General features: G+C 41.4%; 1 protein-coding gene across 3 annotated transcripts in view; it reads left to right on the top strand.

Annotated features, from left to right (window-relative positions):
- Positions 1 to 300: 300 nt before the first annotated feature.
- Positions 301 to 8,519, top strand: part of LOC144373879 (transport and Golgi organization protein 1 homolog) — a 168,719-nt gene continuing 160,500 nt past the window's right edge. For all 3 annotated transcript variants that reach the window (XM_078036852.1, XM_078036851.1, XM_078036850.1), the window contains exons 1-2: positions 301 to 530; positions 2,570 to 2,692. The gene's annotated coding sequence lies outside the window, so the exon portion shown is untranslated. The remainder of the gene's footprint in view (positions 531 to 2,569; positions 2,693 to 8,519) is intronic.

Here is an 8,519-nt window from a genome sequence, read left to right as displayed (position 1 = left end):
CACGCTCCCTGCAAGCCTGGGCGGTGGCCCCGCGGGGAGAGGGGCTGTCGTCATTTAGTGACGCTCCCTAAAGCCGCTGCGCGGCCGCGGGGGCTACTGGGGTCGGGTGGCGAGCGCGCGGGTCTTTTGCGACGGTGCCCGGCGGCGCTGGTCCCGCCCCTCCGCCCCTGTGCGACCGCCCGCCCCGCCCCCGTCGCTGCGCTGGCTCCGGGCCGCGCGGCCCCGCCCGCTTCATGTGGCCCGTCCTGCGGCGGCCATTGGCTGGGATCCGCGAGGCGGCCGTTGGCAGGGATCCGCGAGGCGGCAGCGGCGGCGGCGGCCCGCGAGGCTCCGGAGACGGCCGCCGAGGCCCAGGCGGCGGCGCACAGGAGCGGCAGGAGCAGGCCGGGCCCTCGAGCGGCCGCCCGGCTGCAGCATGTGCGCCCGCCGGGGGCTGCTGTGGCTGCCGCGCCGCTCGCTGCTCGCTGCGATCTTCTTCTTCTCCCTCTCGTCCTCGCTGCTCTACTCCGTCTGTGTGGCCCCCGGCATAGGTAGGAGGGGGCCTCCCAGGACCCGACCCCGACCCGGCCCGGCGCGCCTGAGGCCGCCGCACCTTCCCGCCCGTTGCGCCCGGCCCCGGGGCGCCGCCTGCCGCCCCGCGGACCCCTTCCCCTCCCCCACGGCGCGCGGACCCCTTCCCCCCCCCGCCCCGCGGACCCCTTCCCCCCCGCCGCCCCGCGGACCCCTTCCCCCCCGCCGCTCCGCGGACCCCTTCCCCCCTGCCCCGCGGACCCCTTCCCCCCCCCCCCGCCGACCCCTTCCCCCCCCCCGCCGACCCCTTCCCCCCCCCCCCCGCCGACCCCTTCCCCCCCTCCCCGCCGACCCCTTCCCCCCCCCCCGCCCACCCCTTCCCCCCCGCCCACCCCTTCCCCCCCCCCCGCCGACCCCTTCCCCCCCCCCCCCCCCCCCCGCCCCGCCGACCCCTTCCCCCCGCCCCGGCGCGGCTCCCGGCATTCCGCGCACAGACCTGGCGCCGGCGGCAGAGCCCCGCCGCCCGCGCATCCTCCCCCGGCGCCGGAGCCCCCTGCCCGCCCGAGCCGCGCTCCCGCGCCGGGTCTCCGGTTCCCCGGTCCCCCGTCCCCGGGTCCTGCCGACCCCTGGCCCGCCCGCGCTGCCCACTCCCCCGCAGCGTCGTGCCGCCTCTGGCCCCCGAGTCCGAGCCATTTCATACAGAAAAGTAAAAACTGTAAAGGTCTCATAATACCAAGGTGCTGGTAAGCAACAGAAATTCTCATACCTTGTGGGTAGGAATGCATATATTTTCCTCATAAAAGTCTTATGAATCTTTTATGAGATTTATTTCTATATATTTTTCTTATAAATGATATTTCTAAATTTTATATTATGTGTTGTTCTCTGTGAGAATGAAATTGATTTTTTGGTAATTGTTGTACTTATGTTTAGCAACTTACCTGCACTGCTATAATACAACTAATGACTTGTCTATAAATTCTTAGGATTTTCTTTATAGATAATTGTATCCCTAGTAGGTAATCCTAAGTTTGTTAGCTTTCTAATGCTTAGTCTTTTAAAAATTTTTATTTATCTTATTTTGCTGCTGGAACCTGTAGCACAATTTTGCTAGAAATAGAGATAGCAGGCATCTTTATGTTGTTGTTATTTGTTGAAATTTTTAATCTGTCCTTTATCTGATTAAAAAAAACCAATTGTTGAGTGCTTTCCTGCATCATTTGAGATAAATACGTTTTGTTTTTCCCTAGAATTTTCAAATATCATGAATTACATGTTATTCTTTTTGTTGTAGTTTTCAATGCTGGGGATTGAAGGGCCTTGTACACGCTAGGCAATTGCTCTACCACTGAACTACATTCCCAGCACTTATGCTGATTTTTAAATATAATATATTTGCATACTGAGAATGAACTCAACTTTGACATGTTTTTATACATTATTAAATTTTCTTTAGAAAGGATATACATTTATGCTTCTCACTGGGTTCATAATTGAGATTGGCTTATGTTCTTCCTTTCTCATGCTGTCCCTGTCATATTTTGTATGCATTTTTAGATTTAATTATAATATACAGTGTGCAAGTCATTACAGCTTCACAAAATGATCACATTTGTGTAACAAGAAAGAAGCAGAACTTTTCTAGGACACCAAGGGCCCTTCATGTTCTCTTCTAATCAGCACTGTTTCCCTGACAGTAACCAAAATCCTAATTTCTAACACTTTAGTTTTACCTTTTACTTTAATGTTATAAAAATGAAATCCTATATTTGAGGCCATTTTAAAAAATAAATGTTCCTTGTTTGAGGCCATTTTAAAGAATAAATGTTCCTTGAAAAGAATGTGTTTGTTAGATTCAGGATTCCTTATAGGTTCGTTGGATCAAATTTTTTTTATTACGTTGTTCTTACTAATGTCTAAAAATTATTTTTATCAATTATTATTTTATTAAATCTACTGTTTCATTTGCATATTATTACTTTCTTCTTGTAATTTTATATACAGATTTAGAATCACCATAGTTATTAACCCACAGCTAATTTTGAACTTCTTGTCCTAGGTTCATGCTTTGAATATCCTCAGAGCCTTGTTTAGAGATACACCTCTAGGAGAAAATATCATTCCGTATGTTGCCGATGAAGCTAAGGCTGCAATTCTGGGTTTTACCTCACCAGTCTGGGCAGTGAGTGCTTTTGCCATTTACTTTCATTGATTTAATTGTACCTCTGATTAAGTTTTAATAAACCTTTCACTGGATGATAAAAAAATATATATTGCATTTTATCAAGGAATTTCTCTAGGGAATAAATTCTTGGATCAGACTATATTTTGATTCTTGATGTTTTATGGCTTCATTTTATCTCTTTTGTTGGTTTATTAGACTTAAGTCTTTTATTTTAGTGCAGTAAGCTATAACTTATCACAGTCTACCCTTGAGTGATATTTTGCTGTGCCACTTAAAGTATAAGAACTTAATATTTTGCTTCCCTTTTCTTCTTCCTATCTTGATGCTGCTATTGTTATACATTTTACTTTTTTTGTGTTGTAAGCCTGCCCTAGGTTGTTATTACTTTTGTTTAAAGTCAGTTATCTTTTTTTTAAAATTTGCCATTTTAACCATTTAACTTGGCATAAGTGTATACAATATTCATCACATTACACATTTTCAGAACCTTTTTGTCATCCCCAACAAAAGCTCTATACTCATTAAGTTTTGACTTCCTGTATTTTCTTATCCCCGGTAACCTCTGTAATACCTTTGGATTCTATGAATTTACCTGACCTAATATCTCTTATAAGTGGAATCATAACAATATTTATTAATTTATATTTGTCTTATTTCATTTAATATAATGTCTTTAAGTTTCAACCAAGTTGTAACATGTCAGAATTTTATTCCTTTTTAAGTTTGCATAACATTTCATTGTATGTGTGTACTTTATTTTCTTTATCCACTCATCTGTTGATAGATTGTTTCCACATTTTACTTATTATGGTAATTCAGCAGTGAGCATTAGCATACAAGTTATCTGAGTCCCTGTTTTCAGTTAATTTGGGTGTATTATAGGGTAATTCTATGTTTTAACTTTTTGAGGAACCATCAAACTCTTCCATAGAGACAGTATCATTTTACGTTCATATCAGCAATGCACAAGAGTTCCAATTTGTTTAAGTCTTCACTTAGGATTTTCATTTTTTAAAATGATAGTTCTTCCTGATGGGTGTGAAGTGGTATCCCTTTATGATTTTGCTTTGCATTTCCCTACTGATTAGTAATATTGATCTAGAAACAGACCAACTCTTTCTTAGTATCTTAATGTATCTCTTTTTGGATGTTGTAGATTCTGTATATCATATGTTGAGTGAGTGGTACCAATATATTCTATCAAAAGTTGAAAAATCAAGCACAAAACATTAAATAGAAGTCTAAATATTGAATCACTTTTTTTTCAATATAACACTGTCCAGAAACCATTTGACTTAGAACTCTGTAAAGACTGTGAGCAGTACCTAGTGTACTTCTTAGATTTAAGAAAGGAAACTTTCATATGTCTTTTTTCATGATTCCTTGGAGAAACCCTTATTTTTTTTTCTCCTATGTCATTGTGTCTTCTAGAGTAAAGGACAATAACCTATGATTCATAGGCGCTTGACATGTGGCTTTACAAAAATGCTTGGCAAAGGGGAGGGGAGGAGCAAAGAACCTAGGTCTTAAACCCACAGAGTGGTGGGGTGTGGTGGCCCATGCCTGTGATCCCAGCAGCTTCGGAGATCTGAGGCAGGAGGATTATGAGTTCAAAGCCAGCCTCAGCAACAGTGAGGCATAAGCATCTCAGTGAGACCCTGTCTCTAAATAAAATGCAAAGTAGGGCTGGGGATGTGGCTCAAGTGGTTAAGTCCCCCTGAGTTCAATCCTTTGTAACTCCCCACCCACAACTCCCACAAACAAAACAAAATCCACAGAGTGGAGTATTTACTAGACAGGCAGGCGTTCCAATTAGTAGGCTGCACAAACCATTCCGTACCAATATGATAAGCCTCTAATTGAGATTCAGTCTGTTGCAGTGGCTGCCAAAGGCACAGACTCCCAGTGTGAGGAACACTCCTCAAGGTTGCCAACATTTGCCTAGACAATTGGGCATCTTCTTGTAAGAGATGCAGACTTTTGGAATTCTGTCTAGGAGCATTGCATAACTGCCCTTGAAGGCACAGCTTTTACCTTTTACATTTATAGGAAGTAGAACAATACCCGTATACCATCAATGTAATCAGAGATGTAGGAATGTGGCTTGATCATCAGGAAAATTAGAGATGGTAAAACTGATTGCTAACAATATTAATATTGTTTTCTTCAAGTCTAATCCAGATAATACAAGAAATATTTTCTGTGAAAGGGCTTTAGCAGTGTGAAATGTGGTGATTTTCCCAACTTTTTGCCAAAGCCAAAAGTGTCAGAAACAAATGATTCCTTTGTGGAAGTCCATTTGTGAGACCCAAAACAGTAATGCATATGCCTGAAAAATTTTTTAAAATAAAGGAAAACATAAGAGAAACCTTTAAAATGAGTTACCTGTTAAGCCACCACAGAGTTATCATGATTCTGATGCATATTTTTTATCCTGTGAGTTTTATGCATGAATACTATCAATATCCATATATATATCCACAAAAGCTTGTAATAATATAAATGCTTATGATAATTTTATTAACTGGAATCTTCCTTTTGAACACTGGTTGTATAGGAATATTTTGTTTCTATTTGCTGTTCTTGCTTTGTCAGACAAAGTAACATCATACCTGTGACAATCTATACTGTTGCCATAAATTTTTTTAACTTTATAACAACAGTTTCACAGACTCCAGGCATAGCATTGGCTGTGTTCAGTTCTGGTGATGATCTTCTTGCTTGTAGAGTCCTGAGCAAGCATGGGACTTCATGTGGGGTGGGAGGGAGCTCATGTTGCCATATGCTGATTGCTCTATTTCCTTTCTTATGAAAACCTAATGAAATTATATGTCAACATAATCACCGGCTATGAAGAAACCTTCATTTTACAGTAACAGTTTACTATAGCATTATTTGTTGAAGTCATTTTAAAGGGTGTTTTTCCCCTAGTGCTTGTGAAATATGGTTTGATTTACAGAAATTTGATTTGTGTGCATCCTCTCAGGAATATATTGTGCCTAAAGCTGGCGACATCTGTACTTTTGACTTAATTGTTTTTCCTGATAAGTTGGAGAGGCAAAAACCCAGGTAAAGTGAATTATTTGCAGTAAAGGGCCATTTTTCAGAGAGCATTCATGTATAGATTTAATGTGTTTTTACAGATTACTGACTATTTGTATTGAGACCTTACAGGTCTTTCAATCTTTGCTACTTGGTTGGAATTTTTTAAATACAGAGAAAATGTACTATTGTAAACATTGTAGGCATTAGGCATACCTACAGTGTAGTAGATGACATATTAAGCACTGGAAATACTAATATAAATAATGTACCTGGCATCATTTATATTACATTGATTAATTTCAGTAAACTTTATTATACTTCATATTTTATATATAAATAAAATAAGGCTAAGAGACGTGAAATACCTTTGTCTAAGAATGTGCAACTATTATCTGTCTGACTTCAGAATCTGAAGTGTGGTAAAGCAGTTTTGTGTGTGATAGGATTGCAGAAAAGGTCATTTTAGCTGATTTGTAGGTCTTGGGCCCTGTGTCCTCAGAAAGCAACTGGAGGTAAGGTTTTATTGAGTGGTACAAACCCAGAGCAGCAAGAATGAAAGAAAACAATAAATAAGGCAAGAAAGGAGGAAAGATGCTACCAAGTAGGCCCTAACCTTGCAAGAAAACTGAGTTGGTTGTCTTGTCACATGGTACATCTTCTATGTGAAACTACCACCTCTTAGAAGAGTCCCATTGCTTGTTTCTTGTTGGTCAGAGTTTACCCCTTGGGGCATTAACCCAACTTGGACAAGTGTTGGCATAAATACTTGAAATGCAACTGTGATTCCTTCTGCTATTGAAAAGCCTATTGAAAAATCCTTCACAAGGGGGTTTTATAGCAGGGAATGATGGGTTTTTTATTAATCTAGATAAATGGGGACTTGATTCTAAGGTGGCAAGAAGGAAGGAGGAAGACCAATCAGGAAGCTATTATAATAGTTCTGCCAAAAGGTGATGATGGCCTAGAATAGAGAAATGTTAGTAAAGATGGTAAGAAATGATTATGTTTGATGTACATTTTGTAGATGAAGTTAGTTTAGTCAAAATTTAAGTTACATAAAATGACTTATAGATACATATGCATAGATCCTTAGAGTTTTCTGGGCAGTTGTTCTTTTAAAATAGCATCTGATTCTCTTTATTATGTTTAGTGACTGTTGGACACCTGATTGCCTTTCCCTAGGCAACTCTCAGCCTTTCCAATAGAGCTTGCCTAGCAACCCAACTAGGGTCCTCCTATGACCCATCCTGAGGTTATATTTTCATCTAGAACAGTTTTATCTTGCTTCTCTCAAGTCAGTTCTGATTCACAGCATGCAGGGGATATCAGAGGAATATACAAAAAAGACACTTTCAGATCTTCCTGGCAGCACTGCCACGGTTACTTTGTGTCTTGTTGGCACCAATGACTCTGCCCTCTGGCAGTTGTGAAGTTGCTATGAAGGTTCCAGGCTTAGGGCTGTGTAGTCTTGAAATCCAGCTGTGCTCCACTCATCATGCTATGTGCCTTGGAATGGAGCTTCATTTACTCAGAGGAAGAGGTACATTTTTTCTAATTCACTTATAGATGCTGTATGGATTAGTGGAAACCCTTTCTTTACTTTTGACCTCTCATGGGAGAAGTATCTTACAGCTTTGGAAGACAGTTACCAAGAACTCAAGTATTGCTGGTCTTCTCCTTAGAAGCCCAGAAAATATGGCATGGTTTTTCTGGATTATAGGTGTAGGATTTCTTCAAAGTCACATGGCTTAGAACTCAAATCTCATTTAATTTTTTTCAAAAAATGTCTCTTTCTGCTCTAAACCTGTATCACATACCCTGGACAGAATATTAAAATGTTGTATCTTGACCCTATCCTTGACTGCCTACTAGGGGTGTATGGTGTGTCAGTGATCATGCTACATAGCAATTGCACAGGGTGGGCTCCCCTTTCATATTTTTTGAATATTTGTTAAGGGAGTTTATATGTTATGTAATTAAAAAATGAGTGTACATATGTGCTTGTACACACGCATACAACCTGGTGTAACCTAATTTTCTAATAAATTAGAGCTAATAAATTCTTCTCTTATACAAGTCTATATATAGAAGCTTTCTTATGCCAAGAAAGAAAGAATAAATAGAAGAGAAATACTTTGGTAACAGTTGTCACTTTGCAGCTGACTACCAAGTCCCTGCCAACCATATGTTGGAGACTCAGTGAAGAAAGAGGTAGAGAGCAGGAAGTATTCTGGTTTTCCCTGATAAAAAGAATTGTTTATAGGTAGAATTACTTGACAGTTGTTCTAATCTCTGCATTTTCAACTTTACCACTAATTCTGTTTTTAATCTTTTTTTAACTTGCCTACTCCTTCATTCATTTTTCCCCAAAGGAATTTGCTTTTATTGTATTACTGTTGCTATAGTTTGGATCTAAGAATTTCCCCAGAGGCCCATGTGTGAAAGGCTTGATCACCATCCTGTGGTACTATTGGGAAGTAATAGAACCTTTGGGAGGTGGGGCCTAGTGGGAGGAAGTTAGGTCATGGAGGCGTGCTCTCGAAAATCCTGTTGGGACCTACATCCCTCCTCTCTTTTCTTTTGCTTTCTGACTCCCATAAGGTAAACAGTTGTTCTCTACTACATGCTCCCTGCCATGATGGTTTGCCTTGCCACAGTCTCAAAAATAATGGGACCAACTGACCCTTTATAATAACTATTTAGTGGTCTGTTTTTTAACTTCAACAGTTTTAAAACAGTATACATCTCAGCATAGGAAATCAGCTAATGTAACATGTAA

The sequence above is a fragment of the Ictidomys tridecemlineatus genome, unplaced genomic scaffold, assembly GCF_052094955.1.
Source record: "Ictidomys tridecemlineatus isolate mIctTri1 unplaced genomic scaffold, mIctTri1.hap1 Scaffold_52, whole genome shotgun sequence".
NCBI classification, from domain to species: Eukaryota; Metazoa; Chordata; class Mammalia; order Rodentia; family Sciuridae; genus Ictidomys; species Ictidomys tridecemlineatus.
This window is presented reverse-complemented; position numbering and strand designations above follow the sequence as displayed.